This window comes from Ambystoma mexicanum, chromosome 8 (genome assembly GCF_040938575.1).
Source record: "Ambystoma mexicanum isolate Mex_15411 chromosome 8, UKY_AmexF1_1, whole genome shotgun sequence".
In the NCBI taxonomy this organism is placed as follows: Eukaryota; Metazoa; Chordata; class Amphibia; order Caudata; family Ambystomatidae; genus Ambystoma; species Ambystoma mexicanum.
In genome coordinates, this window is record NC_090929.1 from 436,961,919 (window position 1) to 436,979,209 (window position 17,291).

Below are 17,291 nucleotides of genomic sequence, written 5' to 3' on the forward strand. Positions count from 1 at the left end.
CCATATTGAGAGGAGAGCTGATTCTGTTCCTCTCATTGCTCTGAATCCAACTTGTGCCTGGTCTAGTAGGCAGTGTTCTTCTATGAATTCTTGGGTTGTTTTGTAAACGTAAGTTTCTAGCAGTTTGGCTATCTATGGGATATTGGAGATGGGTCTGTAGTTGGATAGGTCCTCTACGTTTCCTGTTGTGTCTTTGAGTAGCAGCCTGATGTATGCAGATTTGAAAGCCTGTGGTACTTTACCTGTTGAGATTGAAAGGTTGAGGACATTTCTATGGTATTCGATGGGAGTTCCTTCTTTTGAGGATTGATTTGTATATGCCCGGGGGTGCAAGGTTCTTCCAGAGAGCCTGATTTGTTGCTTTGATTTACCAGTTCGACGAAAGTCTCCACTGATATTTCGGGGAAGCTTTGTAGTTTGTTTGTGTGTTCCTCGTGAGGACGTGTGGGGTCTATGGTGTGATCGCGTGGTCTGCTTTGTATGGTTTGTTGGATGGAAGTATCTTATTTTTGAAGTGTTCTCCTAGGTCATTGCATAGTTTCATTGATGGGGTTGGTGTGTTGTTGCATCCCAGTGTTTTTTTTATTTCATTTATGATTTTGAAGAGTTCTTTTTGGGTGTTTGGTGCTTTGAAGATTCGGTTGTCGTAGTGTTTCCTCTTCGCTTTTTGAATTTCCTTTTTGTACGAGCAGATCTGTTACAGAAATGTCACTTTGTTTGTAGAGCTGTTGTTGATCCTCCATTCTGATTCTAGTTTTCTTTTTTTTCTTTTCATGGCACTGAGTAGCGGGGTGAACCATTTTGCTGTGTTTTTTTTCCCGTGATGGAGTGAAAGGTTTTTCTTTGGCAATGTCGTCTAGAGTTGTTACGATCCAGGTGTTGAGTAAGGCTACTTTTTTGTCCAGGTCTGCTTCTTCCATAATTGATGCTTGTGGTTTGCTAAGTTCCAGGAGTTCAGTTAGGTTGGAATTTTTGATGGTTCTCCAATTTCTTTTCATGATGGCCGGCGGTTTGTCTTGTTGCTTCTTAATTGGAATGGCCATCGTGATTATGAACGGGATGATGAGGTGGTCGCTCCAGAGTATTTGAATTGGGGGTGCTGTGGTAATGAGTTTATCATTGGTGAAGATTTCATCAGGTGTATGGACTGCTGAGTGTGTTGCTCCTTTGACTAGTTGTTGTAGATTCATTGCTGCTATTTGGGCGGTTAAGTATTTTTGTGTGGTTGTGGTTTCTTCATCGAACCAGATGTTAAAATCTCTGAGGGTGATCAGATGATTGTGCTTGATGGCTAGGATGGTGATTGCTTCCGTGAAGGTGTCTACAAAGGTTGCATCGTAGGTTGGTGGTCTGTATATCAGTTTGCATTTCAGGTTTGTTTTGGGGTTTACTGATAGACGCAGTATTAAGGATTCGCATTTATCGATGTTTAATGGATCTTCCAGTTTGATAGCCAGTTGTTCCTGGTGTATGATTGCCTTGTGTAGACCCCCCCCATATTCATATTATATCCTATACCCCCCCCACATATATATGTGGTGTAAGGGGGTCTAAAAAAAGAAAAGTCAGCATTTTCGGCTGTCGTCATTGTGAGGGCGACATATATGGCCATTACCCTGAAAAGCCATATGAACAGTTAAAAGTTCTCCTTCTGTCACAGTGCAGTTTCTCTCTGTGGCATCGAATTTAAGGGACATGAAGGCAAGAGGATGCAGATTTTGCCTATGCCCACACCTCTGTGACAGAACCATTCCCATGGCTATGGCTGAGGCATCTGCTTCCACGATAAAATGATCCGAGTTGGGGTATTGTATTGTAGAACGGATGTGGTTGTGCATGCCCGTTTTAATGTATTGAAAGCATATGGTGCCAAGGGTGAACAGTGAAATGGAATCCCAGTCTTCATAAGATCTGTGAGAGGTGCATCAATAGTTGAAAATAAGGCTATAAAACCTTGATAAAAGTTTGCAAAGCCCAAAAATAATTGAACCCTTAGAACACTGGTCAGCCAGTCTAGAACAGCATACACCTTTTTGGGACACATTTGTACCCCCTGAGTAGTTAGCAGGAATCTGAGCAAGTCAACCTGTGGTAACAACACTTTTCCAATTCAGCATACAATTGGTTCTCCCGTAACTTTTCAAGGATGGTTTGTACATGACAAATGTGTGGTTCTAGGTCGCCTGAGTAGATAAGTATGTCGACTAGATAACAATAACAAATTGATCCATAATATTGTGAAAGATGTTGTTGATGAAGTGTTTGAATGTAGTGGGAGCGTTACAAAAGCAGAAAGGCATTGCTAAATATTCGGACAGGCGGTAGTTTATTACTGAAGGTGGTCTTCCATTTGTCACCTTTTGGTACCTGCATGAGGTTGTATGCACCTCTTAGGTTGAGCTTGGGGGTTATGGCAGCTGCTTTGATTTGGTCTAATAGGACTGAGATCAGAAGTTGCTTTTTATGTTTACCACATTGAGAGTGGTAGTCAATACAGGACCTCAGAGTGCCCTCCTTCTTAGGTACGAAAAATAGCAGCAATGCTGCAGGTAACTGTGAGTGATGAACCTCTCCTTTTTTCAGGGGCTCTTCAATATATTCTTTGAATATCAGATTCTCATCTCGGGCTAGGGAGTAGATACGACCAGGAAGGATCGAAGCACCTGGAACTAGATCTATTGGATAGTCGTGTTCCATGTGTCGCGATAAATGGTCAGCATCCTTTTCACTAAACACATCAGTGAATGCACAGTAGACTCGTAAAAGACAGGCCTGCTGCCCCTATAACATGGAGCCCAGCCAGACTACGAGAAGGGGTTTGGTTACTGGCAGAATACATACACGTGGAAGAGCAATAAGAAGAGATAAACTCCAACTTTTCTACAGCCCATTGATATTTTTATCATGTCTCTGCAACCATGGAACCCCAAGGATAATCTTGAAACGCGGTGCTGAAATTATGCCAAACACAATCCTTTCTTCGTGCCCTGAAGAGTGTCCATCAATAACTCTGTGCCGTCCACTGCCTTAACAGCTTCAAGATGTTCCTTTTTTCCAAGGGGATATCATGCCTTTGAGCAAATGCTGAGTTAATTAAATAGCGCAAGGTACCTAAATCTATCAAACCAAGGGTTGGGAACTGATCTTATTGGGCAAAGTCAGTATGACTTGTCGATATGAGGTTTTGTTTCCAAAAGGGGCCAGTGCAGCTCTTGGCCCGTCCAGACGGCCCCGTCTTCGGACGAGTCTGCTCATTTTCCGACACTATTTATTTTTGTATTTATTGTTTGCTTGTTAAATTCTGTTTCAAAGCGCCCACAGGTCAACAGGAGGGAACATGGGATTGCAGTACAATTAAAATATACAAGAAATACAGCAATGAAGAGGGCAGTGGTTTCAGTGCTGGGGTCTCCATGCTCGAGGGTGAGCTACAGATGAAGTGCAAGGTATGGTAAGTGCAATGCGTCCAGGAGCAGTGTTGGGTGGAAAAGTGCAAGTCTCCAGTGCGGAGGGTGTGCCGAGGCAAGTGCTGAGGGTAGACAGAAGCTGGGGAGATTGGGTGTGAGTGGTCAGGGGCCTTGAGGATGCGTAAGGGTCTAAGGCACCAATCACAGCAACTGTGAGATTAGCAGAGGAGGGAAGGAGGAGGAAAAGAGGAAGGTCTTGAGGTGCATTCAGAACTTAAGAAAGTCCTGCTCAAGACGCACAGGGAAGGGGAGGCTGTTCCATAGGAGGGATCCAGCTAAGGAAAGTGAACAACCTCCTGGTCTCTGTTTAGGTAAATGCTTTACACACAGGGAGTTGGTACCAGAGGAACGCAGAGGTCTAGAAGGAGAGTATTTTGTAAGAGAGAGTTACAGATAGTGTGGTCCCCGGCCTCAGACAGCCTTGTGGATGATGCAGAGGAATTTGAATTTGATCTGTGCAGCAACCGTGAGCCAGTGGAGACTTTTTAGGGCAGGAGAGATGCAGTCCCTGGGATTAAGGCCAAGGATAAGTCTTGCTGCTCTAGTGTGGATTAGCTGAAGGGATCGCAGAGTAGAAGAATGTAGCTTGAGGAGGAGGCTGTTGCAATAGTCAAGCCTAGAGAGAACCAGGGCTCAGGAGACATTAACCTTTTGGGGAAAAGTGAAAAAAGAATTCCTTTGAGAAGGAAGAGTTGAAAGTGGGACTTCTTAGCAATGTCCCGAGTGTGAGGCAGGAAGGAGAGAGAGGAGTCAAAGATGACTCCAAGGTTTCTGTCTTCAGAATAAGAAGCAGGGTGAGAGCTCAAGGTGGGATGCCAGAGAGAAGGGAAGAAGGAGGGAGCAGGAGTCCCAATCGGAAACATCTCAGTTTTGCAGGCATTGAGGCAGTTATTGTTGGAAGTGCACCAGGCCTGGATGGCAAATAGGCAGGCAGGGATGAAGGAAGGTGCGAGTGAGTCAGCAGCCTTTTTGGTCTTCGGGAACACAGACGTATACAATGACCGGATTTTCTGCCATGCATGCAAAGGTTTGTAGAGCGATGGTGCTCCTTTTCCTCACGAGTACAAAGACCCTGTATGGAGCTGAGTTGGATGGGTTCTGTGATATCTGCAGCCCTGTTTCATTTTCAGGATTGGATTTGGGTATCGAATGCATAGAGGAATGTTCCTTTTCACCTAGGCACTCAACAAGACGTGCATCTATCTGTAATGCTAAATCTAGCAACTCAGGGTACGTGTTAGGGATGAGAGGCCCCACCGATAGAGCGTCCTTAAGAGTGTCCGACAGACCCCTGTAAAGCAAAACAGCACAGTTTGTGTCTGGTCAGAAAGTTAAGGCTACTAGCTGGTTGAATTTGGCCACATACGAAAGAACAGACTGCATGCCCTGTTACAAAGCCAACAAATCAAGGTCCGAGTCTGTGCTTTGTATCAAGTATCAAATACTCTTTCTGTGGCTTCTAGTAAGGCTTTAAAATCATATACAATGTGGCTTTTAGATTCTAGCAGTGGGTTTCCCCATGTAGCTGCCGACCCCCCGAGATGAGACAAAACAAAGGTTGTTTTGGGTGGTGGCATCAGGGAAAGCAGCGGAACAACATAGAAAGTGTATTTTGCATTGATTTATGTAGGTTCTGTACCTCTTGGGATCGCTATGGCTAGTGGAAAGGGTTGCAGCATCAAAACTGGTATATATGATGGATTAGCAGCCACAGCACCCAATGAGGCAGCTCTGGCATCATCTGGAGCAAATTGAGGATCTTGGGATAAAGCCTGTGCAGCGCCCTGTATGGTATCCAAATGTTGGCAGATGGTCAGATGGGCTGTGATTATATCCGTACAGAGCGAGGCAATAGCCTGCGTTAATGTCGCTATAGGATCCTGGGAGGTCTTCATTATACCACCCTGGAGGAATATAGTAGGCTTCTCAATCTGTCATGGCCAAGAGTTTTAGCGTGACTCCTGGAAGGTGGCAGACCTTCCTTCCCAACCCACCACAGAGAAGACTAAAAGTAGGCCTACGTAGAGGAGGAGGGCAAAAGGGTGAGAAGGTGGCCCAGAGGACCCTCCAGGATCTGTGAAGAAGAAAAGGACAATCATAACTATGTACCAGGAAATAGTCTGCTCCACCTCCAAACCCTAGTACCACTCCTACCTGAATGTGGAGATGTAATCAAAAAGGATGAAAGAATGCAGCAATGTCCTAAGTCAGAAAACAAACATAACACACAGCGAGGGATCTGATCCGGGCGGAACACAGCCTAAAACTAAGGGAGAGGAGTTTCAGGTGCAGGTACACAAAGAATTCCAGAAGGAGAAAATCACACAGGTGTTAAAAGATGCTTCGCCAAACTTCCAAAATACAAAAGGGTCCTAATGTCCAAAGGAAAAAATAAAGGAGGAAAGAAAGTGTTCAGAAATGCAAAAAGCCAACAAGGAGGAAGACGAGCACAATCCAGGTAGAAAACCAAGGTCAGAATACCATTTCGCCAGTAGCTGAGGGGGAAAGACAGATGCTGTCCAAAAGATGAGCTGAGGTCGGAATAGCCGGAAAGGAGGCCAAAGTGATCAGGAATCAGAATGCTACTCTAGGTCTGGAAGATGGTTGAGAAGTAGTACTGCAATACCGAACATGGGTCACAAGATTTTTGTTAAGGATTTCAATCAGATGACACACACCTTGGTCTCAGCCTAGTATGTAGCGCACAACTAAGATGCCTTTCTCTTTATTTTATGCAGATTCAATTTGACATGATACACAACTCATCTCACACCCCCTTTTTCAAATATCCCGGGTCACTATGGACCATGAACCAGGTCAGTTGGTGAAATTGCAATATTTATTTATTTTTAAAATTCAAAAGAAATCATACCATTTTTAATATGGGGCAGCAATCACCAGTGGGGTGATAATTACAATGAAAATGGAACCAATGTACCTGGTTAACCTTTTAGCACAACATATACAAAACACAAGTGAATAGGAGCAGTTTTTGAATTAGGATAGATAGCACCCAAGTTAGGATTTCCCCCTGCAATATTCCATCAACCCACAAAGAAAAGGGGTAGTCGGGAATAAGAGGCACCAAACAGAATCAAAATCTGACCTTCCTTCACAAAATAAGAGGAAAACAGAGTTTGAATCCCTTTGCAATAGCATGAAATGACACTCGGAAATCGCAAATAAATAATTAATGTGCGGTTAAAACTTTGAGGTAAATATGATTTCTCACAAAGGCAGTAAAATGTAAACACTAGCAATCACAAGGCAATGGCTCACCAAGAGCATACAATTTGAAAACGAGTGGAAAGTTTAAACATACTGCAGACGAATGACACGTGGGAAAATTGCATTTCCTTTCAATTCTCGTTTAAAGTGACATAAACGTTTTTTTATAAAAAACGAGTGAAATACTGAAAATCGCAATGCAGTTTTTGGTCTGGGGGACAGATGTTTATCACAGGGACAATATCCCAGTAAAAGAATGGTGGTAGCTGAAGATTTGAATGAGATTTTCGGGGTGGAATGGGGTTCAGTTTTAGGAAAAATAGAGCAGTTAAAATGAAAACTTCGGTTTTGAAAGAAAGGCAAATGTTACTTAAACTATTATCTAGACTATATTGTTAAAGAGGAACACAGTAAACTCCAAGGTTGATTCGCGAGGTCAACCTTATCACCCCAGTGCTCCACTTTAACTGGAAATTGGTTTGATTACTCAAAATATAACTAAGGGCTTAGGATTTACACCAGACAGAAATGAAAAGAGAGATGGCGCTAGCACTTAGAAATCAAGGACAGGGTGCACAGACAATTCTAACAATTTTTAACAAGTTGCCAGGGTATGAATATGATTGCTTAGAGAGTGTAATACAAACAAAATGGTCAAGATGGGGAGACTATGGGCCTCATTACGAGTTTGGAGGTAGCCATGCCGCTATTTGCTACAGTCTGTAGGATTCTTCATTAATAGGTGATCCTCAAATTGTTCCTTGTGATGTCTTGCATCAGTCTCTGTAACTCTTCAAGTGCAATTTGAAGTTTCCCTTCTCCTTCAGAGTCTCCTTTGGTGCTCTTATGTCAGCTATAAGCTCCTGATTGTAGTCTCCCACGTCTATGGGGAAGATATTCCTATTTGAACAGTCTTTCTCTCCTGGCCAATTGTTCCTCAGTTTACTTTGGTCTATTTGATTCTTGACTGGCTTCACTTGCCTAGTTTCTCTCAACTCGGATACAGAACAATTTCTCCTTTTGATATTCTATTCTTCTTGTAGAGATCGCTTGTGACTCTCCCCTTTTCCCAGGCTATTGTTAACCACAATTTTTTTCTCAGCATATTATTATTTTCTCTTATATCCCCATAGTTTAAGTTAATTTCCTTCAAGGGAACTTTATCTCAGGATTTCTACTGAGATGAGTTATCTGCTTAATATATTGATCCCGCCCAGCTGCCCGTTATGCCTGTTCTTCCTGTTACTTTCTTTTATGTGGGAGAACGTTCTCGGAGCCTTTTCCTTTGGTGACCTTCTCTCAGGCCTCGGACTGCCGTAGCCTACACTTCTTTGATGTACTTCTTTGTGTGGTCTCTCTCCTCTTTCTGTTGTCATTGTCAATTGATGAGGCATCAGACACCCTGTGTCCTTTGATGCGTGATGATATCGGCAATGTTGCAAGGAGCTGCTGTCCACTATGGGGCTTCCGTGGTCTCGCCACCACCTCTCTCCTTAGGCCTTCTGCCCTGTGGACTTCTCGTGTCGGCTGAGCGTGGCGACTCCAGCATTCCAGGCTCTCTCTACTTTGGGTGTTCGCCCTGCTGATTTCTCATGCTGGTTGGCGCCATGCCTCTGTCGTCCCGCCCTCTGCTTCTGGGTTTCTTGTCTGCATGGTGACATTGCATGCAATGCAGCCATGAGGAAGGATAGGAAGTGTATTATGTATGGCATTGTTTCAATCGCCACAGGAGTCTCCAGCCACCTATGCGAGTTCATGCTCCTCGGCGAGCCGCAGGAAATAGGACATGTGATATTTTCCTCCCACAGGGGACTGATTGCGGAAGTCCACTTCAGAGAGGCTTTCCGCCAGGGGCTGCTGAGGGCATCGTGGTAGCGCCTCCTCCGGGCGCACCCGCCCCTTATCCCTGTGGGGATGACACTGCCCTTGCTTCCCCGATCGGGCTTGGCCTCTACCTCTTTGGGTATAAGTGGCAAAGGGGTGAAAACCCCTCTCCGTGCCTGCTGGGCTAGTTGGCTGCTGATGCTTGACTGCCAGTCCTAGCTACTTAGCGATCGTCTTTCAGGTCTGAAACATCTGTAAAGACTCATTGGTCTTGTTGCCAAATATGTTCCTGCTTTCAAAGGGCATATACGGATGTTTCTCTTGGAGGGCTCGAGCAAAACCTGACATCCTGAGCCAAGATAATATGTGCAAGATGGTGCTTGTGGCCATCGTTCTTGCAATGCAGTCTGCTGTATCTAGACCAGATCTGCCAGGAGGCTTCCTTGCTGTTCCTCATCAGACCCTCAAAACCTTCACGTATCTCCCCTTCAGGGATGTGCTCAGGCGCTTCTCCCATGATGGAACACATGCCAAATGAAAACTTGTCCAGAACACATGAGGCATTTTCGCAATGGAGACCAAACCTCAAAGACCCAAAAATCCTCCTTCCCCATGCAACCAGTCTCTTGCTCCCTCTATCAGGGGGGGGCAAAGATGGAAAAGATGTGGGGCCCTATGGTTCACCATACTGGCCTAGACAACCAAGATTTTTACATTAGTTCCGAGGGTACCAGCCTGTGCTTTCTTCGCCAGGTAACAGTCCACTGTGAGGTCTGAAGCCGGTTTGGCCCATGTTTTCTAGCAGTTCTGGCTCCTCTACTGCCTGAAGTGCATTTGAGTGCATCAATTTGCATGACGCACAGTCCAGCGTGTCATTGTCTTCACCAAGAAATTAAAGGCAAATGCGGAGTGGATCCGAAATGGACAGTTGACCCTGGCAGTCCATGCCATGTCTCAAACCCGAGGACTTCTTTGGATTCAGCATTGCAAAAAACAGAAGCTAAAGATTTGAGAAATCTATCAAAGTTTATGAGTAGTGTTCCTAAAGCGAGCAGAGTATGTGGAAAAAAGGAACTGAGGTCACAGAGCTTGGCCCCTTTATATGTACCGGCCCCCATGTCATGTCTGGTGCAGAGCGCATAAAAGCGATGGGCGGAACCGGAACTGTGCCCCCGGGTGGCTGAAAAGATTCCAAAGAGCAGCTATGCTGGGAGATAGATATCAAAGAAAGGGATCTGTGGGAGGAAGGAGTTCATTAGAAAGAACATTGACAAAAGATGAGCAATTTGTTCTTCTAATTGATTATTTCCACCCACAGATTCTTCATCTTTGCTAAGCTACCATAGCTGTATGTAAATCTGGAGTAGGGAGGAGAACAAGAGCCACCACCTACACTAGAAAACTCTGGAGGATAGCTTGGGCAAAACGAGCTTCCTTCCCAGACAGGGAATCTAGGATGTCATGTTTGGCAAAAGTGTGCATTGAAGCCCACATAGACAACATATGTTTAAGGCAGTTACCCGCTCTCGGAATTGTGAAATAGGAACTTTGCTGAGGGGTCCTCCTAAAAACCGAAATGATTACCAGCTACCAGGCCAAAGAAAGCAGGAAATACAGTACAGAGATAGGAGACGTGAGAGGGTCCAGACTTCGCTGCTGCGACCAAGCCAAGAACTTAATCCACCTGTAGGCATACATTTTCTTTGACAACTCCCACTCCTTATTGTTAGGCAGAATCCTGTGCAGTGCCTTTAGGGACCACTACACACAATTAAGACCACAGGTGGCAATACAGGTTTTACCTTTGGTACAAGCCTGTACTACTATGTCAGAGTGGTAGCAGTGGCGGAGCAGCCAGGCCTATCTCAAGAGTATATGAGCAGTAGCAGAGATACCACAATTACTGTGACTCAAGCAAACACTGACTCAAGGTTTCAGGTAGAAAAATATAAGTACATTTATTTTTAAACCATTTGTTGTAAACACGACACTTCTATTAGATTTAAAACCACACGTAAAATATACAACTAACCAATTCACTTTTTACCGTAAGTCTCAAGGTAAGTACCCTGTGTTTGAATGGACCGGTGTTATGAACAAAACATGTTACAGTGAATACGATTGCGATCACTTTTGACAGTTTGGTCTAATAACTAAACGCGTATCCGTGACATGAAATGCTACCAGGGCAAAAACACACTTAGCACCTGAGATACCCAGAGGAGTCGGAGGCAGAAATCACAGGCAAGCTCTGCGCATGTGCATGCAACACATGCGGAGCTAAACATATCGGCTCCCGGCGGCCGATACATTTATCCTAAACTACAATCCCTTTCTGCTATTCAAAATCACCCCATCTGTTCACGAGCAGAAGCGAACACACTAGAGAAGCTGTCGCTGCATTCTGGGGACGAATCAGACCGGGGGACTCCAGTACCAGCCCGAAGACTGCTGGCGGGCGATCGGCGGCCATTGTGGCGCGGGCGGAAGCGACTGCCCACCCCTCCTCCTCCGAGGCACTCCGAACACTGAAGATCCCAGGCAAGGAGACGCACCGGAGTTACACCGACGGGCCGGCAGGCGAGACCCTGCAGTGCTCCACCGGCACCGACGGACTGTCAACTGTGGTCCCTCTCGCCCGCCCGGTCCTGGGGACATCGCAGGGTGCTGAGACTGGAACGGCCGTAGACATCTACACACTGCATCCCTCTCGTCCCTGGCAGTGCAACGGACACACAAAGCCGCCCCCCCTCCTTCCTGAAGCAGTAGAGGACCACAAGGGAAACGCTCCACCGTACCCTACGCACCGACCTGAGAGCCACCCTGAGCGATTGCGCCAGGCCCGGGCCTACACCGCCAGCCTTCCCCTGGTGATCTCCCCCCCCCGTCAGCGAGACTGCATCGCCCGGGGTCGAGACGCAGCACGACAAGAAGGGCTTAGTGCTCCGCTCCCCTGCTGGTGGACAACACGTCACCAACGGTCCCAACAACAGCAAGGTAGGAGTGTGTGTGGGGTGGGGGGCTTGCCCTGTCTTCCCCCCTAACCCCTACGGCTCCTCATGTACCCGGACCGGCGACAGGGCCCACGAAGCCCGTGAACGGAACTACATGTGGCGGGGATAAGCACTGGCCAGTGCCACGCTGGTGAACAGTACAGTGGCACGGTCCCGCATTTGTTGGGAGGATCATATTCCCCCTCCCCCCTCCACAAGGCCTACACATAATCGGGCTGCGGCGGCGGGAGACAACCCTCAGAACAGCTCCTACGGGACACCATTACCGCAAGGGTGAACTCTCCCCTACACACACTACAACGTCCCAACGCGCCTGGCAGCCCTGGAAGAGGGGCCCACATCCAAGGGGAACACGCTCTACTGTCTTCGGCGCCGCCCTTGCGTGGACACACCGTGGGCACCCCGTGCTGCTGCGACATAGCAATCTGACCCACGCAAGGTCCCTCCTGGCCTCAACATCCACCCTTCCTGTCCGACAACGTGGAATACCCGGACCTGCTGCCATACCAGGCGTGCCAACCGCGACATGGGAAAAGAAAAGTCCAAAAGGCAAACTCTTCAAAGTAAAATGGACCTCTACACAACGGGGGCGCCTCCCTGCCGAGGGACTCGGACTCCAGAAGAGGAAGGTGCCAGTGAAGAGCCCCACGACCCTCCAATCTCTCTGACAGAACTCATGAAAGCGATTGGGGACTCGAGAACATCACTGGAACTCAAAATGGGAGGCCTATCCACAGAGGTGTCCCTCATTCGCCAGGATTTACGCAACCTGTCGGCTAGGGTCGGTGAAGCAGAACAGAGGGTGTCAGCTGCAGAAGACACCGTCCACCGACTGGAACAACAACTCGCCGCAATCACCCAAAAATTCACCCAGCTGGAATATCGCACTGAGGACAGCGAGGGGAGGGCACGACGTAATAATCACAGGATCCTTGGGATACCGGAGAAGGAGGAAGGCCCCAGCACTGAACTTTTCCTGGAAGACTGGCTGGCTCACGTCTTCGCTCCCAAAAAATTATCCAAATTCTTCTCCATAGAAAGAGCACACAGGGTGCACACCGGTCAACCTACCCCTGGAGCCCCACCTAGAACAATAATTGTACGCCTGTTGAATAATCGAGACTTCAATGCGATCCTGCAAATGGCAAGGGCCTCCGGCTCGATCACATACAACGGCTACAGGGCCGGGTTCTACCCTGATTACACCAAGGAAGTTCAAAAGGCCTGCCAGTCGTTCGACTCAGTCAAGAGGAAACTCCAGTCGCTATCTGTCAAATACGTCCTGTTCTTCCCGGCACTGCTTACGGTCCATTACGAGGGCACCACTCATCTGTTCTACAACCCCAAAGACGCATGGGATTGACTTGAAACACGAGTCCTCACTGACTCTAGAGCAAGACGCGCACCGCCTGACCTGCCAGCGCAAAAACCACGGTCTGGGCGGCCCTCGCCCCCTATATCCCCGACAAGTGCAGATGGTGACAACGCAGCATCTGACCGACAGCTCCACAGAGAATGGATGAGGCCTCCGCAATACGGGGGCTAATCTTCAGTGCAGTAACACAGGAACTCTAACCTAGCGGCCGCTGCTCATCATGCGGTGTAGGCACTATCCCAGTCCGGGTCATCCCGAAGAGGTTCTTTAGTTATAAGTTTAATGTTTGGGCGACAGGTGCTCCCAGTTGGGGGGGGGGGGAGGGGAGTACAGGGTGGGGTGAGTTTTAGGGATGCACGTAACCTTAATCGCAGGATGTGAAGGAATGACACCGACACATACTGGCATGGAAATCAAACACTGTTTACAGGCGGGGCCAATGATACCCGAGCTCTCCAGTTATCAGTCACACAATCACATGGCAACCTCTGGACGTCTCCCTCTGGTGAATAGCTCCGCACACCTCAGAAATACACGAGACCACCATTGATCCTCCCAGATGCCCCACTACGCAACCCACGCAGATGAAGTAAGCACCAACGCACTATCCTTATTGTCCTGGAATGTTAACGGCCTCGGCTCCAGCGTGAAACAGAGATTGGTGCTTCAGTATCTCAACCGATATTCACCAGACATAGTTCTCCTCAATGAAACACATCTGATTGGCACGAACAGCAACTTCTTCAAACGTTCCAATTACCCACACACCTACCAAGCTGGATTCACAAAAGGCGCCAGGGGTACATGGATACTCGTCCATGAACGAGTTCCCCTACAGGTCAGAAAAGTAATAACTGATCCTCGGGGCCGCTATGTGATACTGCTCGCTGACATCTGGGATGAGAAATGGGGCCCCGTCGCAATCTACACCCCCCCTAAGCTCACGAAAGAACTGCTGGCTAAACTGCGGAACTTGCTCCTGGAAGAGGAAGCCAGCCTATGGGTAATAGGAGGAGACTTCAATGAAGTGATGGATGTCACAGTCGATAGGTCTTATAGGAGACCTGGAACCCGACCTGCCCTGACATCGCTCACCGCATTTGCCGAAGCGCTGCGGCTAATAGACACATGGTGCTCAATTCATAGCGACGAGGCCGGCTTTTCCTTTTTCTCCAGCGTACATAAATCACTCAAGAATTGATTACGCCTTCATCCCCCATAGCACAACCCATAGACTTCTATCAGCTGAATTCCTTGCAAGAGGAATTTCGGACCACTCTCCGCTCCTTATAACCATGAAGAATGCCTGTCAACGTCCGGATAGCAACTGGCGTCTGAACACATACCACTTGCGGCTCCCTGAAATCGCAGAAGAACTTCAGAAAAAGACTGCAGAATACTTCGAAATAAACAAAGGCTCAGTGGAATGCTTGATCTCGATTTGGGAGGCATACAAAATGGTCCTCCGAGGGGAGGCTATCTCGGCGATATCCGCCCACCGGAAACGACATGCCCAAAAGGTCAGGGAGGCAGAGGCACAAGTACTAGAATGCGAACGGCAAATCCTAGCACATAACTCTCAAGAAGCTAAGTAAGCCCTGATCACAGCACAGGAAGCCCTCCGCAACATTGCCCTGGACAACGCACCAATGGCACATCAGCTGGTCCGGAGTCAAAATTTACGAACAAGGTGATAAAGCTAACAAAACCCTGGCCTGGTTGGAGAAACGTGAACTAAGCAGAGGACAGGTGCAAGTTATCAGATCTCCGGAGGGAGCGTTGCTGTCAGAAGACTCTGACATAGTTGAGACATTCACTACCTACTATAAGAAACTCTACACTCCACCCACCGGACGCTCACACTCTCGCAACAGCAAACAGACCTCCTGAACACTGAAATCACGGAGAATGAAATACAAGAGGCGCTCGCAAAGCTCCAACCCGGGAAAACTCCGGGCCCCAATGGCTTCCCGACAGACCTGGAAATGCCTTGGCGGCACACTATCGACTCATGTGCACCACATGTTCCTACGTAGTAAAGAACAAGGTGCACTCCCCTCAGACCTCAGGAGGGCATGCATAGTCGTCATACATAAAACCGGAAACCCCCCGGAGGAATGCGCCTCCTACCGTCCCATTTCACTGATCAACGGAGAAGCCAAGGTCCTCACCAGAGCACTTGCTAACAGACTACTAAAGGTGATTGAGACACTCGTCCACCCAGATCAATGTGGATTTATGCCCAATAAATCCACCCGCATGAACTTACGAAGAATTCAACTTGCTCTGAGCAGAGCCGCAGAAATACCAGCACCACTGACCCTCCTGGCGGTGGACTTTGAAAAGGCATTTCACTCTGTGGGGTGGGACGCCTTATCGACAATCATGGCCAGAATGAACCTGGGGCAAACATTCATATCATGGGTCAAACTCCTCTACGCACTCCCGGAGGTCACTGTGAGGGTGGACGGCAAGTCCTCTAAACCATTCCCTCTGGGCTGAGGTACTAGACAGGGGTGCCCCCTATCCCCACTTCTCTTCCTCCTCGCCATCGAACCACTAGCAATATAACTCAGATCAAACAAAAACTGGTCTGGATTCGCCTGGCCAGGGGGAGGGGAAGACCGACTTTCGCTCTACGCGGATGACCTCCTTATATACCTCAGCAGCCCGAGTACCTCATTGCCGACCGTCTCCCTTATCCTTAGGGAATACCAAAGCTTTGCAGGCCTAAAGGTGAATGAGGGCAAAACTATTTACTTCCCGATCCAAGGAGACGAGTCTGCGATTCCAGAGACTTCCCCCTACCATGTCTGTATCAGGGAATTTAAATATCTGGGCATAGGGCTTGACCCGACACTAGAGGGGTTCCTCCAACTCAACCTCCAACCCGTATTAGAACGGTTTAATAGAGATGTCTCCCACTGGCAATCACTCCCCCTATCGCTAATAGGTAGGGCAGCACTGTTCAAGATGATGACCCTCCCCAGACTCCTATATGTTCTCCAAAACGCCCCGCTCACTATCCCCCAGGAAACTTTCACACTCATTGATAGGAACCTCCGCACACTGCTATGGGGAGGGAAGCAACCCAGAATTGCCCTTGACACGCTCCAAAGATCGGTATGTGAAGGAGGCCTCGGTCTACCCTGCATACGCGCGTATTATCTAGCGGCGCAGGTAGGGGTGGTGAATGATTGGTTACACGCAGACCCCACACTGCCACACATCCGTATTGAAATGGAGACCATGTCCCCAGTCCCCCCACTACAGGTCCTGTATGCCACTAACAATCAACTCCCGACGCTGCCAAAAATAACACACCATATCCGTTGCGCCTGGCGAGATGCACACAAACTGGTTGGCTGGAAAGGAAAGCCGACACTATCCCAACCCATATGGCATAATGCATACCTCCCGGAAATAATGAAAATGGGCTCGTTTGAACACTGGGAGGCAAAAGGGATAACCACACTAGCGCACGTGATCCAAGAGGGTCGCCTCCTAAGCTTTGAGGCCATGCAAGAGCAATTCGGCTTGGCACCTATGGACCAGTTTCACGCCATTCGCACCAAGTTCCCAGACATAACAACTATACCCCCCTACTCTCCCATTGAGACCAATGTCCTCCCGCAACGAATCCCCTCCAGGGTCACCTCTAACCTCTATCAGGCCCTCAACTCCTTCGGGGCCACACAACTCGATAGGCTCAAAAAAAGGTGGGAGAGAGATTTGGGTGAACTGGAACCAGAAGACTGGATAGACGCACTAATGTCCCCCAGAGAAATTGGGAGAGAAGCTAAGCTTAGACTAATACAACTTAGAATCCTTCACCGCTCTTACTACTTTTGCACTGCTATGGCCTGGTGGGCGGGGACCGAGGATGGGACATGCATCAGATGCAGGAGTGAACCGGCCACCTTCTACCATATGATCTGGGACTGTCAAGTGCTACAAGTCTTCTGGCGGGACTGCATCAACACGATCACTACTGGCGACGCCAATCCCTAGAGATCCCAAAATGACACTTCTGGGCATCTGGGGAGAAGTGGACCTGACAAAGTACGAAAAAATGTTTTTGGTGGTCGCGCTGGGGGCGGGCAAAAGGCTCATCGCTGCCAACTGGGGCTCTGCAGACCCACTGCACCCGAACCGCTGGAGCAATTAACTAAACAGATGTGCATCTTCAGAGCGCCGAATCTATAACGTGCAGGGCGGCCCCCGTAAATTCGAAAAGATCTGGGGTAAATGGCTTGATGCTCAATGAAATCCACCCCTCCCCACTCCCCCTCACCCCCTCCTCTCCTCCCCTTCCCCTCCACCCTTCCCTCAACTCGAAGACGTAAGACGCAACCAGTACTGCCAGCATTTATTTGTCTCACA